Consider the following 22,061-nt stretch of genomic DNA (forward strand, 5'->3'; position numbering starts at 1 on the left):
TACGGCCAAATCCCGCATGATATGTGAACACTCCGAACAGGGGGTGGAGAGGGGCGTGAAGGGCTATTTGGGCTCATTACCATATGCATACGCCCCGCGTTTCATGGGAGTTCCCATGAAAACGCTGGGCGTACGTATGGTAAAGCGGCCGTGACGCACGTGTAGGGGGCGGACATATGACATCGCCGGATGTCAGCTGCCCGCCCAGATCCCTGCTTTTGCACGGAAAAATGTCCGTGTGGTCTGAGGTTGCGGGTGCTGATGGAGCACACGGTCCTGCATTCGATGGTCTGCGACCATCGAATGATGGGGGAGGTTCCCTTAGATGGAGGAGGCGTATTCCGTGAAAAATACAAGTGCGGTCCGTTCAGACAGCTCCTTACCGCATACGGACGGAGTTGGCGATCCGTATGGAAGGCGGGGTTTCGCACGCACGGTCCTGGCCGCATAATCGGCTCCGGCCGCACCGATCAGAATAAAGCCTATATGACATGTCTACTTGGATGCGGTCACCAATGTAATCCTCCACCATTATTTTTCACCATCGTATGCAGCGACAGTAGAGATGTCAGCATCGTTGGCAAGTCCTTCAGTCCAGACCAGATGTCCAAACTCCCTCTTGCCTGCCCTGCATCACCACCAGCAGGTCAGGTAGGAAATTTGAGCTGTTTCCTCGCAGCCACAGGTGTGGGAGAAAATTAAGGAGGAGCTATTGCCATGTCAAGGTCCGCTTCAGATGACAATCTCCTGACGAGCAGCTGTTTGCAACAGTGACACAACATACGCTTTAAACTGAAAATGTATTCCTCTGACTTTAATAGACCTTGTATCCTGGCAAAGCGTATGAAGGGTTTCATCCACAAGAGCTACATGCTTTGTGGAATTGTAATGCTTTAATCTCCTTCTCCACTTTCTCCAGCTGCTTCTGCAACAACCTGATTAGTGGTATGACCTGACTCAATCTGTCAGTGTCGGAACTGACTTCATGTGTGACAAGTTCAAACGGCTGAAGAACCTTGCACAACACGGAAAACAGTCTCCACTGCGCTTGAGTAGGGTGCATCCCCGCTCCTTTACCTATGTTGTAGGTAGCTGTGCATGCTTGCATAGCCTTATGCTTCTCCTTTATCCTCTGCAGCATAGGGTGGAGTTCCAGTGTGTCACAATCTCTAGTTTGAGGTGATGGCATGCCAGGTTCAGGATTTTTTGAGGTTGCTCCAATCTTCAGCAGGCAGTGGCAAAATAGAGAAAGTGTCCCGCAATTTTGTGAGCCACCGCAAGCATCTCCTGCACGCTCCTGTCACTTTTGAGGAAATGCTGCACCACCAAATTTACTGTGTAAGCAAAGCATGGCACATGTTGGAAATTGCCCATATGTAATGCCAGCACAATGTTACTGGCATTGTCCGATACCACAAATCCCCAGAAGAGTCCAAGTGGGGTAAGCAAATGCAAGATGATTTCCTTCAGTTTCTCTAAGAGGTTGTCGGTGTTGTGCCTCTTACTGAAACCTGTGATACACAACGTAGCCTGCCTTGGAAGGAGCTGGCGTTTCGGAGATGATGCTGCTTCTTTTGCGTCGGTAGGTAATGCATCTATTCAGTAGGCTGTCACAGTCCTTAGTTTGCCCTGAACCACTTGTCTCTGTACATCCAGGGTATCGTCTGCCTAGTGAAGTGGAATCTAGACAGGATTTGGTAACGGGACACAATACTTCCATCAATTATCTAAATCCCATGGCGGACACGGGAAGCATGTCTAAAACCAACATAGCTGTCAAGCCCGCAATTATCTGCTTTGCCATAGGATGACTGCTGTCGTACTTTGTCCTCATCACAAATGACTGTTGGACAGTCAATTGCTTATTGAAAGACGGAGCGGAGTTCTGACTTCCCCTCTGGTATGATGAAGTACTCCCAGCAGCAGTAGGTGTAGTGCTGCAGGATCCTCCAGAGGAATTCCGGATAGAAGAGGAGTCAGTCATGCCGGTGACATGGCCTTCAGGACTACCTCCAATCCATACTAAGGAGGAAATTGACGAAGAGTGACTTGCTGGTGTGGTTTTCAGGCACTTGGATACAACAGGATCAATGGATTTAGATGTCCCTGGACTGCTTATGGTCCTACCCACAGTTTCTAAACTAAACAGTGATTTATGAACGAACTTCAGGTGACGCATAAGCGTAAGCGAGGATGTCCCTAGGTGGCCAACGGCCTTACGCCTGCTTATTGCAGCGTTACATAAGCTACATATGGCAAGATAGTTGTTGTCCGGATCTGGATAGAAATAATAATAATAATTCCAAAAAGAGGTGGATTTATTGGTCTTCTGCCCAGGCATGGTGACTGCCTTTTGCATTCCGCACACAATAAATGAATAGCCTGGTGCCTCATTTAATCAAAGCACATCACCATCAGCTGCATTCTCCTTGCCAACTTCCTCCTCAGTCCAGCTACATCAATATCTTCCTACTGGTGTACAACAGTGACATCTTCAATATCAAAATCAGGAACTGGACTGTGAGTGATCCTTCCAGCATATGCAGAGGGCATGCTGCAATTGGTAGAAGGAGCCACCTCTTCCCGTCAAGGGCCCGGGGCACTTTAGACAGGGGGGCCCCCTTGCACTTGTCATTACTGGTCGCAAACTGCATGGGAGAATATTACACTGTCAAAACACAGAGTAAAGGTAGTATAAACTTGTTCAATGGGTAGCTGCAGGGTATAGATGTGTGTATATATATATATATATATATATATATATATAATATATATATAGAGAGAGAGAGAGGTGTTGATTGGTTAATACATTGCTTGAGCGACACGTTACTTTCTTAGCTTCCTTGCTTAACTTGGTTCCCTATAACAAAGCCGGAAGTGTGAGTCGCTAATCGTCGCATTGTCTTCCAGGTCCCGGCAGTCGCGTGGAGAGGAAATCAGGCACAGGAGCTTGGGGAGCAGAAATCTAGTTAGTATTCGATCATACCATTGTGGAGTAAACGGTGGGATATACCCGTTCCATAGAGGAGGAAACTACAGAAGCTGTGGGAACCCTGACTGCAACAACTATCTGTTGGGGCATTGCATACAGGCTCAGATTACAGTGGTGGCGAGCCACCTTTCATGGTACACCTTAATTTGTTGGGGTGCTAATTTCCCACATGGTGAAGGGTATCGCACGAATAATAAATACTACACTAGGAGGCGCTATTTTCTCATTCTTTTTTACATATATATATATATATATATATATATATATATATATATATATATATATACACACACACACACACATACACATAAATACATACCACATGAAAAGCCTGTGTTTGTCCCTCTGCACCTTACTCTGTAGGAGACCTCACAGTCCCAGTGCTGCCTCTGATTAAAAACCCTCCCATGACTAGGCTGCTGCTGCTGTTCTCCATGGGAAGCATGTAATGAGCTCCACCAATTAGAGCTCAGCACAAACGTCTCAGCCTCTGCACTCTTGAGCAAAGTCTCATGGGACTTATGCTGCTTTCACACCGCAAAACCTGCTTTAGACCAGGTATTTAAAACATTTTTTAAAACGGGTCAGAAGCAGTTTACCCCCTTTCACACCGCACCTAAATACCTGGTCTAAAGCAGGTTTGCGGTGTGAAAGCGATGTTGATAACGGTAAATTCTGGGGGGGGGGAGCTGGGCAGCCCCTGGGCAGCCTCCCCTCCAGATGACAGATGATTTGGATGACACCTGGGCAGCCTCTCGCCCCACCTCCCCCCCTACGCACGGTATGGACATGGGGGGGGGGGCGGCGGCGAGGGGGAGAGAGGCTGGCCGGGGTCCACGTGCCCACGGTATGGACACGGGGGGGGGGGGCGGCGGCGAGGGGAGAGAGAGGCTGCCCGGGGGTCCTCCAGCCCCGCAGCACGGATCCTACCTGGGCAGCGCAGCGCAGGGGGTCCCTACAGTGTATGTTATATCAGTGGCGGGGTCCCTGCAGTGTATGGGAACTAGTAACTGCAGGGACCCCGCCACTGATATAACATACACTGTAGGGACCCCAGCGCGATTATTCCCCTCCCTGCGCTGCCCAGGGGGGAGGTGGGGGGGGTAGGAATCCCGTTTCAGATCCGTTTTTACACAAAAAAAAACGGGTCTGAAACGGGTAGGACCCTGCTTTTTTACCGTTTCCAAAAACCGTTTTTTTTTAAACTGTAAAATCACTTTGCACCTTTCAGACCGCACAGAATACCGTTTCAAAACGGTTAAAAATCTGCAATATACCGTTTTTTTAGTGCGGTCTGAAAGGGGCATTAGACAAGTCCTATTATTTCACTGCACACTTGTGCAGTCAGTGTGCTTTGGCTCCCGATGCTCAGCACCATTAATCATTGTCACATTGGCAGATAGGTGAAGCTGCAGCATTACCCCACTCCCATGCACAAAACCTTTAGCTAAATAAATAAATACATGCCAACCACAGAGGCCCCCTAGATAGAGGGGGACCCAGGGGTACTGCCCCCCCCCCTTGTGCCCCTATTATAATCCAGCCCGGCTTCCCGTACAGTGATAGGAAGGTCAGGCATCACAACCACCAACACCCTTGCACTTTCCTTGGAGATTTGTGATACTTTAGTCTTTAGAAGGCACAGTTGTTATGTTGTGTTTTTGATGTCAGCCTAACTCTCTTAAAATTTGTAGTGGGGGGAGGAGTAGGGCTTCGATTGTCGGGTAAAGCTGAACCACTAGTCATGAACATAGGCCAGGGCCTTAGCCGTTCCTTACCACTCCATGTCCTAGTCGCATATTGGAAAGCTTACGTTTCTCCTAAAATTATTTACTTTTTATTTTAATTCAAATTACTGAACGTTGCCATTTTGGATTTTACATGCTCTCTACGATGACATTGGGCAGAGGCAGACTACATTGATGGCATTTAATGATCTATGTCATGACTAGTGGCAGCAGTATAAGCACTAGGAGGAAGTGGTTCTTGTTCTTTCACTATATTAATCTCCAAATTTTTGTTCTCCATTATCTTTCTGAAGTTATAATAATATGCGGCACAGGAGAGTGTACACCTAAACCACAAACACATGGCAAAGCCTGAAAAAATTATACAGATTTAAAATAACACTTTTAGTCTGGGGTTATTTAAAAATTGTTATATGCAGGCGGCACAGGAGAGTGTAATCGGCCTAAACCACACACACACACACGGCAAAGCCTGAAAAATTTATATTTTACAATAACCCTTTTATTTTATTTTTAGAGTGTCCACTGGACTGTCACTGGACTTATACGGCTGTACTACTGGATTTATATGGCAGTACTAGACAGCAGAGCACCACTCCATGGCCTTTTACAGCAGCACAGGACACCAGCATACAGCACAGTACCACAGGACAACACTGCGACCACGTCGCCACCCCATGCCAGCTTCCCAGAGATACACATAGAGCCACAACCTCCCTCAACCCTCTCCAATGCTGGAGTGAAGATGGTGGCGGTTGCGGGGGACTTATATATAGTTGGAGCCCCTGTCAACTTTGTTCCTTAGGTCGTGGCTCACCATGGCTAGCCATGGCTATCCTATTGTTCTCAGCAGCAATACAATGCATAGAACAATACAGTAGGGGATTATCATAGTAATCCTATTGCTCACTTAATCCAATTAACAGGCTAAATGAGGAGGGCTCCGTCTGTAGAGTTCGGATCTCGTGAGAATCCAATGCCGGGATGATGACGTATTGCCTCGTTTTGTACCCCGACCTTGAGGGCAACTGCGCTCGGGTCTCAGTTTGGATCCCTGCCATTTGGTGGCGTCCGGATTTCAGAAATCCTGAGGCGTTCATCTCTAGTAACTGCAATAAATACTTATGGGCATTTATGGCTAACATGTAAATAAATGTTTCTTGGCCTAGATTACTGCTGATCTAATAATAAAAAAAAAAGTAACATTGATAAGTGATGGAATTTGCTGTAATTTACACATTTACACTTTACGCCTTGTACACTTTTGGGGCAGACTAATGTAAGCAAGAGAAGACCATAAGCAAATCAAGTTTTTAGAATTGCTAATATTTTAAGCCACACTTCACCATACATTGGGCCTAATTCAGCATGGGACGCTAGAGGAAAAGCAGTTGCCACCCAGACAGGCAGAAAAGACGCCCATTGCAAAATTGTGAATAGTGATGCATTCGCAGATCAATTCGCATCATCAAAAATGTTTTAATCTTGTGCAAATCTGCTCAAGAACCAGGCTGGAAGTGCTCATCACTGACATCAGAGACCCTTCTTAAAAACACCTGGGCACGGCTGCGTTTTCACAAACACACCCAGAAAATGCCATGTTTCCACCCCTAAATGCTGGCTTCCTGTCAATCAAACTGCGACATCTATGTGACTGTTATGTAACCAATATTTATTTGCTATTTGCGACCATGCATGTGCAAAGCAAACGATACATGTGCGCAGTTGTTTGATAATTGAATGGATTGTGAATTCTCTAATTAGCGATCCAGGCTGAATTAGGCGCAATGCCTAATTTTGGTGAAGAAAATACGTTAAAGTAGGTTTCTGGAACTATTAAAATACTTATTATCAAATAAACAAAATGTAACAAAGCAAACTGAATTCCTCCCTCCTCCGAATACCATCTGCTGTACATGCAGCAGACCTCCACAAAATAAATCTCGTAATACCCAGTTACCACAAGTATAAAGCAACACCCTCTCCTTGGTACTGAGCTGTGTGGTGACAAGCTGCCAATTCCCAGGAGCAGACAAGGACAAGAGCCAGTGTACAAACAGACTGGGACTACTGAGATGAGAGAAGTGTTATCTAACACATATAAATTACTTCCAGGTGATAATGAGGACACTTGAGAGAAAAAGGTGTGAAAATTATTTGTAAATATACTCTGGTTGATTATAATAATGTATTGCCATGTCAGAGAAGTCTGTTGCTTGGTATTATTACAGTATAAGTGTTCTGCAATTTTTAAATGTATTTGCCCTTCGTGGCACATTTCAAGTGCAAGAGGTCAATGCTATTCAGCGCTAACTTTACAGTGACCAAGATTCGCAGAAAAGTGTCGCCCCATAGGGCTCCTAAAACTTCTGTGTGGAGTGAGGCTGTCCCCAAAGGGTACGAAATCAGGTGCTGTTGCCTGCGTTGAAATGCTGTGGCAACGAAACATTGCACCCTTAACAATAAATCAGATTGACACCTAAAGCCCCATACACACAACTAGACAATATATTGTTAACGATATGAACTATAACAATATTGTTAAGGATCTATCGTTCATATGGTCTAGTGCAGGGGTGGCTAAACCTGCCCTCGATATCTACCAACAGTTCATGTTTTCCAGGAGACCTGTGGATCTATAGAAGGAATGAATGCAGCATGTTTGAAAATGTGACAGTTAGTAATGACTGCCGCTGTGCACCAGCTAGGTGATTTGGAAAACGTAGACCGTTGGTAGATCTAAAGGACCGTTTTGGCCATCGCTGGTCTAGCGTGTACGCCGTATCTCATTAATGATGCACGCTCCCGTCTATTTATGTTGCTCCAGGAAAACCTCCTGGTGGTATATCCCAGAAGTGTGCACGCAAAAAAGAAGGGGTGGGGGAGGGGTTCAGGGGATTCCTGCATATCTGCAACAAGAATATTCTAAACACAATTTAAGAATTTTAAACAAGAACTGCTTTATTAAAATAATGATGATGATGTCACTATTCTATTGGATTAACACTGGTATAACATTATAGACGATACAAAAAAATAGAAAATAGCAAAATATGGGGAGCTCTGCGGTCATGGTATAGTCCAGTTTAAGTAAAGAAAGAGGAGTGCCATAAAACCCTGGTTCATTGTAATGCAGCCCTATCATTTATACTACAGCAGTAGTTCTAGAATTTTCTATTAATGTCTCACTTTCCCTGGCTCATCTGTAGCAGCCAGTAATCTAGCCAACCAAAGACAGAGGAAGTGCGCGGCAGGAGTATGTTGGGTGCACAAATGCTAATTTCAGGAACTGCGCTTTCATTTAACATGGCCTAGGACAGCATAAGCTCTGTAATGCAAGCTTGCTGATATACTATGCTCTGCAAAATCACTCATCATTAGTTATTAGATGGGAACACAGGTGGTCATGCTGGCTAACAGCATTATAAGGTTACGTGATCATTAGCAAGACTGCAGTAGAGTGGTTGGAAATCATTGCTTGAATGTATTAAGGAGAGATCAGTATACTAAATGAGCATCTCTGGAGAGCTTCTTTATTTGCCTGATCAATACACTTCTGATTCCAGCAGCCGACTTGCTTCGCATTACTGTAGCATAGAGAGCTCAGAAACAAACCATTAATTTATCTTCGCTCCCAAACTGGGCTGCACGCATACATTACATTAGCATTTAGGCCCTTATTCTGATCGGTGCGGATATTCCCGCATTCTTACGGTGCGGTCCGCACGCCACGGTGTTTTGCCGCGTGCGGCCATCGTCCGTAGAAACGCCCACGTGTCCTCCGCATTCGGACGGACTCACTCTTTAAGAACAGGGCGTGTTTACGGACGACATACAAATCATGCGTGTGCGGGAGAAACACTCCGATTCGGCACGGTATTACAGAGTATTACAGAGTATGCTCGGGAATACCGCATCCGAACGGGAGCCAAGCGGTGCTACCGCACGTAAGCGGAGGATTTCCGCCAAACAACCCACTATGAAGTATCTTCTGCAATACATCACATGACCCACTTATTCAATTACCTACCCTCATAAAAAACAGCTTATTTGTAATTGGAATCAATTAGATTCCAATATATCCTTACAAGCATGCCTAACACATGCATAGCACACATTAACCCTTACAGCAATGTAAGTGCAATGGTTTCTATTACACCCTGTGTCAAACATTATAAACATTCTACACATATACTATTTAAAGTGCTAATAAAACCAACAACTGTGAACTTGCATAAAGAATTTATTAAAATATCTATTTAACATAATGATAAACAAAAAAAAAGGAAACATTAAATGAGCAGGTCTTTTAGGTCCTGCAAGTCGGCTTGAAGGAGCCGGAGATGGTGCTCTGCTCGCAGGAGGGCCCCACGCACCCCCTCATCTGCCGGTGTGGTGTCATCTGTGGGCATGTCAAAGGGGCAAAAATTAGTCATGTTATTCATGCATACATTTCACATACTACGACATAAATTGCACAAATGCTAGGTGACATGTGTGTATATATATATATATAGAGATATATATCTATCTATGTAGAGAGATAGAGACACACATAGATAAATATATATGACACATACATATATACATACATGCAAACTTATTTACTACATACTGTCTATTTTGCCCTCGACCCTTAACTCTGCAGAAGACATAACAGTCATATTGTTTCTTCTCAGTCACAACCCACCCATGACTAACCAATGTCAAGCAGGTCATGGCCTACGTCAATAACAACTTGTCACAATCTGCTCAGTCTAAGTTCAGTGATGGTTGGTGGCATGGGAGTTATGCAAATGTCAGGAATGCACAATACACATCCTCTAAATCATAATTCTGTCTAAACCAACCTACAATTCTGTGAGTGACAAAAATAAATCAGAACTACAGGGGGGGTTTAGGTAGAGGAGGCTCCGGGGACACTGCCAACTTGTGACGCCATTCCAAGGTAGGCCGGCCCATACTCCATTTCGAGCATACATCCTACAGTTTATAAATAACATTCACCAACAATATCGATGCCACTATTTGATGGGTCATAATCTACGCTTGCAGCAGGTGATTTTAATCCACAAATGATCCACTCATCCCTTTACTCCTGGATCCTGTTTAACTACAACGGTTATGTGGCAGTCCAAATGGACCTCCAACCCATCCCACAAACCTGTGTAATTGAGAGGTGTCCTGGATGAAAGGGATGCCTTGGACTCCCCATCTAACCCGTACCTGTATCTGTAGCTACCCACTTTGGGGTCTATATGATTAGTATGTGCCCAAAATTTTTAATCACCAGTGCTACATAACATATACCAGTACAACTACTTCATGAATGATGCATTATGTAAACATACCGATCTGCGGCGAGTCCGGTGCCTGGCACGCCTCCTCCCCCTCGGAACTTGATGTGTCCGGGGCAACCGTGGCCTCCTCAGCCCCCTCCTCCGCCATCTCCTCGACCACAACAACCTCCTCCTCCAACTCCTCCTCCACCTCCTCCTCCAACTCCTCCACCTCCTCCTCCAACTCCTCCTCCACCTCCTCCTCCTCCAACTCCTCCTCCACCTCCTCCTCCACCACCACCAGCACCTCCTCCTCCACCTCCTCCTCCGCCACCAACACCTCCTCCTCCGCCACAAACTCCTCTTCCACCTCCTCCTCCTCCACCTCCTCACGCACCACCTCCTCCTCCACCATTTGCTCCTCCTCCACTTCCTCCTCTTCCACCCTTGCCGCCACCTCCTCCTGGGGGTCTTGGGCCTCGTCCTGGGCCAGGCCTGCCTCCGCCTGTTCACGGGCCTGTCGGGCTCGGGCTCGTGCTGTGTGGTAGAAAAAAACATCATGGTCAATGTCGGCTCATTGGGGCACATTTATTCATCCATAACAAGACATACATGGAAGGGTGATAATGATGGCAAACGATGCAGGAAAGTAGCTCCTTACTGTTAATGGACTCCAAATTGTGACATTTAAATTATTATGTGATTGTTAGTCATTTGTTCACACATTACAACCCAGGCATTTATCAATGTGTAACACATATTAGATTGGGCACATTGTATGCATCAGAATCCTCAATGCTATGGCATGACATATAAAAGGCACATGACTGCATGTTAACCAGGAAGAAGCACACATAAGAGTCTATGGACTTTTAAACCCATGGACACCCACTTATCATGAGACACATTTTATTGCTTATATATGCTATGTTGTAAGTGCGAAATTTCATAGCTAAAATACTCACATTCAGCAATTTCGCCCCTTATTTGTGTGAGCAGCTGGGGCTGGCGCCTGCGGAGGTCCGACCACCGCCTCTCCAGCTGCCCGAGGGACCTCCGCACCCGAGTGCGGGCGTAAATTCGGCGCCCTGCCGCTGTGTACGCCCTCCGCTTATGGCGGTTTGTTATGAAGGGCCCCGCACGGCCCAGCCTTGTCTCCATGACGGAGACAAGAACCCTGAGCTCCTCATGCGTGAAGGGTTCTGCCCTTCGTGTCTCCGCCATGTTGACAATGGCATCTATCAACCAATCAGGTGGTGGCATTGGTTGATCACAGTTATTTGTGATAATAACTTTATTGTTCATTTTAACATTAACAGCGTCTCTGCGCCAACACAAATGGTGAAAAATTCGCATGCCTTCAAAACCGTAGTGTTGATGTATGCCAATGAACAAATCTGATATATATAAAACACAGTGTGTATGCCCTTAGCAAATCCAATAAGGCCGCGCTCCGCCAAGCAACGCGTGCTATAGCTTAGCAAGGCATAGCTGTAGTTAGCATTACTTACTCTATGCATATATGTGTATGCGTACATTTATGTGTAAAAGACACATACACACACTTGCAGGTATCCTGAAACCAGCATTATACACCAGCCCTGCCTGCCTGCCTGCCTGCCTGCCTGCATGCTCCTTGAAATGTTGAAACATGTGAATAAATTCCAACATCATATATAGATATATATCTATATATGCAAACAAATCATACATCAACACAGGAAATAATCCCCAACACATGATAGAATAAATCAATGTACTCACCAGTCATCAGGGATAGTATCAACTACAATAATGAAGATATAACAAACACATAAGATCCCTTGTCCAAGGTATAATAATTAGCACCTATATTGAACTTCCCCCAAAACTAAACACATATGCTAAATATCTCCTATTTCTTTGCCATTAGGAGGGCAGGCTGGCTAATGTTCGTTTTGTAACACTGACAACTAACACACTGGACTTATTTGAAGGGGTGATTGTGACTAAAATGGGTGTGTTATGTCAACTCAATAACATGTACCTGAAGTATCTTTGCGCCACAGAGTCCCGCAGCTGGTATCCCCTCCGGCATTCAGGGGCGCGGGATGGGCGCATGGGCGGATCTTGCGGCTCAGATGGTACCTCCCACTCATCAAAGGGTATCTCACGCCGCACAGCAATGTTGTGGAAAAATATACACAGGCCCACGATCCTCGACACCATTTCAGGCGCATATTGTAAGTCACCACCAGTGCGGTGGAGCACTCTAAATCGACCTTTTAAAAGGCCAATTGAGCGCTCCACCACTTGCCTGGTGGCAACATGCGCCCGATTGAATGCCTCCTGTGGGCCCGGTGCTGGGTAGCTGTACGGCGTAAGTAGCCAGGGCGTACATGGGTAACCGGAGTCACCCAGAACCCACGCATCACGGCCTTCCAGCTCTTGGAGTCTATGCCATATCCCGGTTTGTCGGATGACATGAGAGTCATGGGCACTTCCGGGAAACTTCGAGTTGAAGGCGAGAATCTCCATGGATGGGCCACATACCACCATCACGTTCAGTGAGTGGAACAATTTGCGGTTCCTATATATCTTCTCACTTCGAGATGGAGGCACAAATGGTACATGGGTGCCATCCACAGCCCCTATCACATTAGGGAAGCCAGCAATTTGATGGAAGGCCTGCTGGCTTCTGCGCAGGGTCTCGGTGGCAAATGTCATGGCCATGAAGTGCCCCTTGCGCCTGAACATGGCCGACGTCACACGCCTCAGGATTCGGCAGAAGGCCGGCTGAGATATTCCAGCAAGTACTGCCACTACTTGTTGGAATGATCCTGAGGCGCAGAAATGCAACACCGCCAGCAGCTGTGTGTGAGGCGGAATTGCTGTCGTGATCCCGTGTAGAGGTTCCAGATCGCTCTGAATTAAGGTGAGCAGATCCAGAATGACATGTGGCGGTAACCGGTACCTAGTAAGTACCTCATCATCGGGCATAGCAAACAGAGTCACCCGTGTGCGATAGATTCTAGCACGTCCTGGCCTCCTTGGCCGACGAGTGGGGAGAGCCGCAAGTGCCCTTAGCCTCCTCTCCATGTAGCGCATAATAGTTTCTGCAACCTATAAAGAAATGAACATAAATACTGATGCACCTATGCACATAATGGCCATATCCCACTACAAATAGATTTGTAGCCTTCAATACGTACAATAGATGGGCGCCCCATGAAATCCCGCAGATCCATTTGACTCTCTAATGATGACACAATAATATGAACTCAATACACACCGTCCAAAACACACAGATAAAGGTGTCAGCATTTTTTGCCGACATCATGTACTATGACACATTTCATCTATTGCTGGGACATGTTGTCCTGCAATAGATGAACCCACACAGGTTTAAGCCCTGTGAGTGAAATAGTGAACATGTGACATGTTGCAATAATAATACACCACTTTGCTGGCCCAACAATCTGTAGTCAGTGAGGCAATAGTGCATACATTCATACACTTACATTGTTAATGGATATCATATCTACAAGGAGCATGGAAGAGCTTACCTTAGACCCTGACAAGTCCAGATCTGAAGACAAATGATTCTAGCAGGAAGACATTATTTATAGGGCTCTCACATGTGTGGTCTATAACAGTAGAGATGAGTATTGCATGACTTGTGGCCTGGATTCTCTAAGGGAATGGGCTACTTTTAGCTTGCACTAAAACGCCACAATACCACAGTAGTCATGAATGAAATGTCATGTCATGCTAGCAAATAGCATGTGTATTGAGCAATAGTCACAGGTGTATCAGAAGATTCTATGCAATGTTAGCATTGGTGACCAGTATTTCATGTCGAACTTTCGCCAGGTTTTACACAATGGAATTTCCGCCACCGTATGCGGCGCGAAAAACCAGCGACGTACGCTCACGCACGGAACGCAGCTGCCGCTGATGTCCGCCAAACAGATTACACAAACAGTATATAAAGGTGTATTAGAAGGTGACAATGTTGTTGCTAACATGTCTGGATCCCAACCAGAGGTGGACCCAGTGCTGCAGCAACTATTTGACCAGATGGACTCCAGCACCACCTATGTGCCACTGCACATGCGGGCAGTGGGTAATGAGGAGGCTGCTGGCCCTTCTCCAGCAGGGGAACCTGCACCTGACCATTCTACAGCAGGGCAACCTACACCTGGCCCTTCTGCAGCAGGCCAACCTGCAGCTGGCTCATATCCACCATCAGCAGAATTGTTTGGAACACAACAGGGGACTTCACAAGGTAGTACCATGGCCAGCACTTCAAGTGCAGCGACTGGTGCCAGGGGGCGTGGCCAGGGACGTGGCAAGGGGCGAGCCAGTGCAACAGCGGAACCACCCAAAAAAAATAAGGCATATGAAGCACAGGAGCTGGCCATCCTGGTTCCCCGAGCACGTGATTGGATAGAGTGTCCATCCGAGAGGCTGACACACACACGCAGATGGAAGATTTGGGAACAGATAACGGCAGAGATTAATGAAGTAGCGCCACAAGTTCGTGAGACGGACCATGTGAAGAAGAGGCAAGTTGTTTTGTGATACATGTGGCCAGTAATAGCCAAGTAATGATTGAATTGATGCTTAGATGCATTTAGCAAATGGCCCGTGAGGTTGTTACGATACACATACATTATTGCCATGTAATTTCATTGTGAGTTAGAGTAGGGTGATTGTGAATGTGTATTGTAACGGTTGATATCATAGTTGCATGTAATATTATATATGGGACAATAATCACATGTTGTAATATGTAGCACAGAGCAATGGCTGCAACAGCTAACATTGGGAGTGACATGTATTAATATGTCAACTTACATTGCAGGTGGCAGGACTTCAAAACCAACCTGAAGAGGAAGCTGACCAAGCGGTGGGACCACAGCCAGACATCTGGGGCCGGCCCCATGCCATCAGGGCTAGAGCTCACCCCCCTGGAGGTGATGGCCGAGAGCTGCATATCAGTTGAGGAGATCCGGGGGGTGAGCACTATGGATAGCGAGGCCCCAGCTGAAGTGTTTGCGTCTTTTCTGGAAGGTAAATATTGGTCATGCCATAAACTTGGGCAAGTAATTATCGTAGAATGTCTCCTAATTGTGTTTATCTTTGCCCACAGACACCCCACCGCTTGGTGACGACTCTGTTCAGGAGGTGGAGGAGTCCGTGCCACCTGGCCCCAGAGGTAGGCCTGTGCAGCAGCAGGCATCGGGCCAAGCCGATTTGGCCGCCTTGGCCGAGGTGCTTGGGGACATCAACCAGCAGGGAGACTTGGCATCAGAACGGGTGCGTAGGACCGAGGAGATCCTGGCGAGCTTGGTCAGCACCCAGCAGTCCATGGCTGCGAGCATGCAGGCCATGGCTGCAAGTGCTCAGGTGCTGGCCGAGCAAGCCACCCGCCAAAATGATCTCCTCCTCCACCATAATGAGCTTATGGTGGAGCTGGTTACCAGCAACAGGGTCCTAATGGCATCCGTTTCTGGTGCATTACCAGCGGCAACACTCCCTGCTGGCAGGAGGGGTAGACCAGCCAACCCCTCCACATCATCTGCTCCACCTGCCCCAGCATCTGGCCGTCCCCGAAGAGCTGCTGCACAGGCCAAGGAGCCTACCAAGGCCAAACGTGGTCGGAAATGAACTTGTGGCTGCATTAATCTCTGCCGTTATGTGTTCCCAAATCTTCCATTGTGCTGTGTGTGTCAGCTTCTTGTGTCCAATCACGTGCTGAGGGGAACCAGCTGAGGCCTTGCTTCATATGTCCTTTGTGGTTCCCCTGTTGCCCTCTTTTGCCTGGCATTACTGTCAGCTGTACTTGAAGTGATGGCCATGGTACTATCTTGTGAAGTCCCCGGTTGTGTTCCAAATGATTCTGCTGATGGTGCATATGAGCCAGCTGCAGGTTGGCCTGCTGCAGAAGGGCCAGGTGTAGGGTGCCCTGCTGTTGAATGGTCAGGTGCAGCTTGCCCTGCTGTAGAAGGGCCAGCAGCCTCATCATTTCCCACTGGCTGCATGTGCAGTGGCACATAGGAGGTGCTGGAGTCCATCTGTGTGCAATTATATTTGTTTTGTATTATTATTTATTTTGCGGCATTCCTGCCATGTTGTTTATTGTTTGTATGTATTATTTTATGGTCATTGCATCACACTGCCATTGACTGTGACATGAATATAAATAAATGTGTTTACTTTACCCAAAATGTGTGGTTTCATGAGTACATGTCAAATACACATGGGTATTGCTAGTATTAATATTCTGTCATGTCCATTGTTAGCAGTTTGAAAGTGTCTGACAAGTACAGCATATGTGGGTGTTTAGTACGGGTTCCTTGAAGCAGCAATGGTTTCAATTAAAGCACTGACAAGCGTCCTATTAGTGAGTAATGAGTAAAGGAGTAGATTCTATTGGGTTCAGGTGTTAATGGTTGTAGTCATTAGGCGTACGTTCGCCTACCGCATGAACGAGTGGTGTACGCAAAGCAATAGTACACTTGTGGACACCGCACATTTCTGGCCTTTTTGATCGCGTGCATTCGGAGTGGTTTCCGAATGTACGCCCCCCAACATAAGTGTACTCCCCCGTGTCCGCCCATGTTTCCGCCCCGTTTTGCCCACTTTGAAACTACGCCCATGTGCCATTCCGCATGACGCCCATAATACGCCCATATTTCCCGACTGATTGCGGCCAACAGTTTTGGACGGGATTTTGCCGAACTGGTACGGAGTCTAGGCGTGGCACATGCGCGTTGCGTTCTCCACGCATGCGCAGACGCCGAAAAGACGCGATCCGTAAGAATGCGGTAAAGTCCGCGTCAATCAGAATAAGGGCCAAAGTCACCAAAATTTAATTATAAGCACATATAAAATAAATATAGATTTTACAACAAATCCAAGGAGCTTAAAAATACTCGTTGCCTAGGAAGCAAATTGAATTAATAAATACTTAATGCATACGTGTCCTTCCATGGAAAAAAAATCATATCTGCCAAGTGTTCCTGGTTTATAAGGATAGTCCCTGGACATAGCCTGGAAAAATGTGAGCTAATGTGGAAATATCTAGCATGTGATATTGACCAACAGCATACTGTATGAAGGGAAAGAGAATTCAAACATCAGCTTTCATCTGCTGCATAACAGGTAAGAATTTTCTAAGGGCAGTATTTAAAATACAAGAGAAACATGTTATAATAACTGTCAAATTCTTAGATCATAGGGGTCTGTATATTATGTTCTGTGTAGAGCAGGGGTGCACTAAGCCTGCAGGGGATCTGGGGCACTCCCCTCACCTCTGGCCCTCCCCCTCTTGTCAGGACGGGCACCTGGCTGTGCCCTAACATGCACCATGAGGCAGCACTAGCAGCGCATGTCCTACCACAGGGTCAGACCCCGAAGCCTCTTCCAAGAGAGAGCAGATACATATTCTGCTTGTCTCCATGCTCCAGCAGCAATTAATCTGAACGAAAGGCTGCTTAAGTGCTGATGGCAGAGGTTGGAGACAAGCCGCAGACTCGCCACCAGACAGCAGTGCCGGAGCTAGAGCTGGGGAGGTGCATCCTCTGAGACTATCCAGCCCATGCCACTATGGAACTGCTCAGTGCAGCAGTGTTCTCGGACCAGGCCAGGGGGAAGGGATTTGGGAGTAACATTGGGCCTAATTCAGCTTTGTTAGAAAAGCAAAAAAGCATGCAAGTGGGCAGAACCATGTTGCCATACCTCCCAACTGTCACGATTCCGTCGGGACAGTCCCGATTTTCGGGTCCTGTCCCGCTGTCCCACCCGCGGCAGGCATTGTCCCGCTGTGGGGGGGTGACAGTTGGGAGACCCCCCAATCTAGTAGAATAGACGCTGTGCGCATGCGCACAGCGTCTATTCTCGTATGAAAATGAGGTTGTGGCTAATTAGCATAAGCCGCGCCCTCATTTGCATACGCCCCGCCCCTTTTCGGGCGCTCGCGCAGCTTCGCCGCGCGAGTGTCCCTATTTCCTCCGGCCGAAAGTTGGGAGGTATGTGTTGCACTTCAGGTGAGTAGGAGATTTAGAATTTGGGTGGGGTGAGTTCCAACTGAAATCTTAAAAATCGTAAAAATAAAGCGGACTAACATCTGTGGGCTTCTTGCAAAAGCAGACGGTATTTACCCTGCACAGAAACAATATACATGCATTTGCTCTCTTGCATTGCTGGAGTGTTCCCAGGGCCGGCAACAGAACTCTTGGGGCTCCATACATTGATATCTCTAGGGGCCCCCCACCCCCTCAAACGCCATCACCCCCCACCTCTATGCTGGAAAATAAACTGGATGCACTGCGGCCTATGTTCTATCACACTGACACACAAACTCAGCCCACAGCCTGCGATCTATGACACTGATGCCCTCCCTCACCCCGTGGCCTAAGCTCTATCACACCGACGTGCTCCCATACCCCACGGCTTGCGCTGTAGTACCATGACGTGCTCCCTAACCCCATGGCCTGCCCCCTATCACTGACGCACTCCTTGACCCTGCGGCCTGCGCTCTATCACACTTATGTCCTCCCTCACCCTACAGCCCACAGTATTGCCACTTACGCACAATGACCACAGTACTGCTGCCTGTGCACAATTCCCAGAGTAATGCTGCTTGTGCATAAGTTACCCACCTCCCAATGGTATACACTTAACCACTCACATTTGTCCCCCTCCTCATAGTAGACCATTAAATCCCCTACCATATATTCTGCAGCTCCCTCCCTCCCCATGGTACTGTTACATGTTACACAGAGATACTCACAGTTCTGATGGTATGCACTTCATCCGCTGTAGACTGCTGCTCAGGGCTCCAGGGGAAACTTGGGCAGTCTGCTTGGGGGTCTCATGGGCACAGGTGCCGATTCTGTGGGTGCTCAAGGGCCCGAGCACTCATGGAAATTGATGAGCACCACGGGCCCGAGTCCCACTGCTGGGCCGCCATATAAATTTGCTAATTTGCGGCTGCAGCACCCACATTGCCGGACCTGCCACCTGGGAAACAGTATGCCGGGAAGAGTGTATTCTGTCTGCGGAGTACCTGCACTGTGGGGGAAATTTATGTACCTGCACTGTGGGGGCATTTATGTACCTGCACTGTGGGGGTATTTATGTACCTGCACTGTGGGGGCATTTATGTACCTGCACTGTGGGGGAAATTTATGTACCTGCACTGTGGGGGCATTTATGTACCTGCACTGTGGGGGCATTTATGTACCTGCACTGTGGGGGCATTTATGTATGTGGAACTCTGTTGCTGTAATTTGAATATTGGAGACAACTGTGCTCCATAATATAAATTGGTATTATTTTGTGGCCATTTTGGCTTGAGCACCCACCAGCAAACATAACAAAAACATAAATCGGCACCTATGCTCATGGGGCAGTATACAATTCGTCCTCCAGCACCTGCTGCCTGCGTCAGCTGCCTGCACCTCCTCCAGCAGCCCAGTGTTCAAAGCGCTGGCTCTGTGTAAGTGGTGGCTGCGAACTGCTGGAGGATACTTTATTTTCCTGGCACCGCTGTGACCCAGTCAACTGTGGATATTAGGATCAAAACTGTTTATGCAACATAAAACGGAAGATATTGGCATGGTATTTAAAGATTTTTTTGAAACCCTATATTCATCTAGGAATCAGTTTAAGCCTCCGCAAATACAGAACTTTTTGAGTAACATTGCAATGCCCACTCTTCATTCAGACGATAAAGATGTCTTGGAAGCCCCAATAACGTTGGAGGAAATAACGTATGCTATAAGAACATTACCAGGTGGCAAGGCCCCCGGTCTAGACGGCATACCCATTGACGTCTATAAAAAATATGTCGATTTTTTTGCCCCTTTGTTGTTGGAACTGTTTGTGTCCTGTTTTGAAAAAGGGGAATGTCCTCGTTCCATGATGGAAGCTAAAATAATACTGTTATTAAAACAGGGGAAAGACCCAACCGACCCTGAGGCTTATAGGCCAATTTCATTGATTCCAGCAGAGGCGAAAATATTGGCCAAGATACTGGTGACTAGGCTGAATGAACACCTGGAGAAAATCATACACCCCAATCAAACAGGGTTCCTGCCAGGCAAATCCACATCTTTAAATATAAGAAAGGTATTTAGGCACCTCCAAATCTCGCAGAATATCACAAGGAAATCAGCAATAATGTCTTTAGACGCCGCTAAGGCATTCGACGCAGTCGAATGGGAATATTTATGGGCCGTTATGAAAGCACTTGGTATTGGGGGTAATTATGTAAGGTGGATTCAAATTTTATATAATAACCCAACAGCTAGGGTCTCAGTAAACGGCTGGACATCTGCTGCCTTCCCCCTTCAGCGTGGGACGAGGCAGGGATGCCCACTATCACCAAGCCTGTTCTCTTTGGCTATCGAGCCTCTAGCTAGTGCTATAAGATCTAGCCCCGATATAGTAGGATTTGCAGCTGGTAACTGTGTGGACACAGTGGCATTGTACGCCGACGACTTATTAATTTTTATGCAGGACTACACAGTTTCAGCTGTTAAAGTTCTAAATTTAATTAAATCACACGGTAAATATTCTGGATTTAGTGTAAATGTAAATAAATCTAGTATAATGGCTATGGAACAGTCCATCCCCATCGTATCGTATGTGGATTTGCCTGTTAGATGGACAGACTCCTTCAAATATCTTGGGATCTGGATATCAAGAAACCCGTATGATTTCTGCCAGTTGAATATACAACCATTGTTGAAACTTATCACAGAAAAATTTAAATCATGGAGCAAATTATTGCTCACTGTCACCGGTCGGATTAACTTGATCAAGATGATCATTTTACCCAAGGTTTTATATATCATTCAGCAGTCACCAGTGTATTTGCCGATGTCCCTGTTTAAAAAATTAAATTCCCAGTTGTCGTCCTTCATATGGAATAATAATAGAGTTAAAATCCAAATGAACACCTTAGTGAGGAAAAAGACAAAAGGAGGGCTCTCTCTCCCCAACTTCAGATGGTATTATTTAGCAGGGCAACTGTTGCACATTAAAGACTGGATTACTACAGAGTATGATAACAGCTTAGTCAAAATCCTTATGTCACAAGGGAATGATAGTTGCACTCCACTCCAGTATCTACTGAAGGGGAGAGTCACTAAAAAAGACCCCCCCTTAGTGGCACAGGCGGTCAAAATATGGCGGGAAGCCAATAGCTTAATTGGCTTTTCCGATATTGAGATTGATCACCCATTATCAGACTATGGGAAATTTGGGGAGTTGACAACCCTCCAGCCAGACACAGTCTGGGGTACATACGGGGCGGTTGCGATTAGCCAATTCTACGAGCATGGAGTTCTAAAATCATATACAAACCTGGCAGTAGAATTGTCACTTCCTAAGTCTTTTTTCTTTAGGTTCTTACAGTTGAGATGTGCATTAGAAGCCCAATTTAAAAATAGCATACCAAACTTCTCTATATCCCCAGTAAAAAGAGAGCTGTTGAAAGTAGTTAAAAAAAAAATTGTAGCAAGGATATATAATATGATATCAGATACACATAGCAATGGTGGAATGGTATCTCTGGCCCAGAAATGGGAAGAGGATGTAGGTGTCTTCCTGCACGGCGAATGGGAGATGGCTCTGGCCTCCGTGCAATGTGCAACCAACTCTGTAAGAGTACAACAGGTACAGATGTACATTTTGCACAGATCATACATGTCTACGACCAGGCTGGTAAAGATGAGAGCCAGGGCATCCCCCATATGCCCAAAATGCAAGAAGGCGCCGGGTTCATTTTGGCACTTACTGTGGGAATGTGATGTGGTAAAAGAATTCTGGAGCGTAGTGCTACAAACGTTGGTGAATACGGGTATTCCTGCAAGCACCTTGAATTCTAAAAGTTGTATCTTATCTATTTGTGCAGATAACATTTTGAATAAATACGACAGGCTGTATGTATATAATATGTGTGCCCTGGCCAAGATGATGATAGCAAGAAATTGGCTATCTAAAGATGGCCCCGATCCTGCTGCATGGATAGCACTAGTTAAATACACA

The 22,061-nt window shown here is 46.5% G+C and overlaps 2 long non-coding RNA genes across 2 annotated transcripts in view; one reads left to right on the plus strand and one right to left on the minus strand.

Annotated features, from left to right (window-relative positions):
- The window catches only part of LOC146072543 (uncharacterized), a 10,741-nt gene extending 4,831 nt beyond the window's left edge, over nucleotides 1–5,910 (plus strand). Inside the window, exons 2-3 of the long non-coding RNA XR_014473176.1 lie at nucleotides 2,911–3,126; nucleotides 5,258–5,910. This is a non-coding gene — a long non-coding RNA (uncharacterized LOC146072543). The remainder of the gene's footprint in view (nucleotides 1–2,910; nucleotides 3,127–5,257) is intronic.
- The window catches only part of LOC146075072 (uncharacterized), a 237,141-nt gene that overhangs the window by 170,121 nt on the left and 44,959 nt on the right, over nucleotides 1–22,061 (minus strand). The gene's annotated exons all lie outside the window — the stretch shown is intronic.

The sequence above is a fragment of the Crinia signifera genome, chromosome 4 (assembly GCF_055691185.1).
Source record: "Crinia signifera chromosome 4, ASM5569118v1, whole genome shotgun sequence".
Taxonomy (NCBI): domain Eukaryota; kingdom Metazoa; phylum Chordata; class Amphibia; order Anura; family Myobatrachidae; genus Crinia; species Crinia signifera.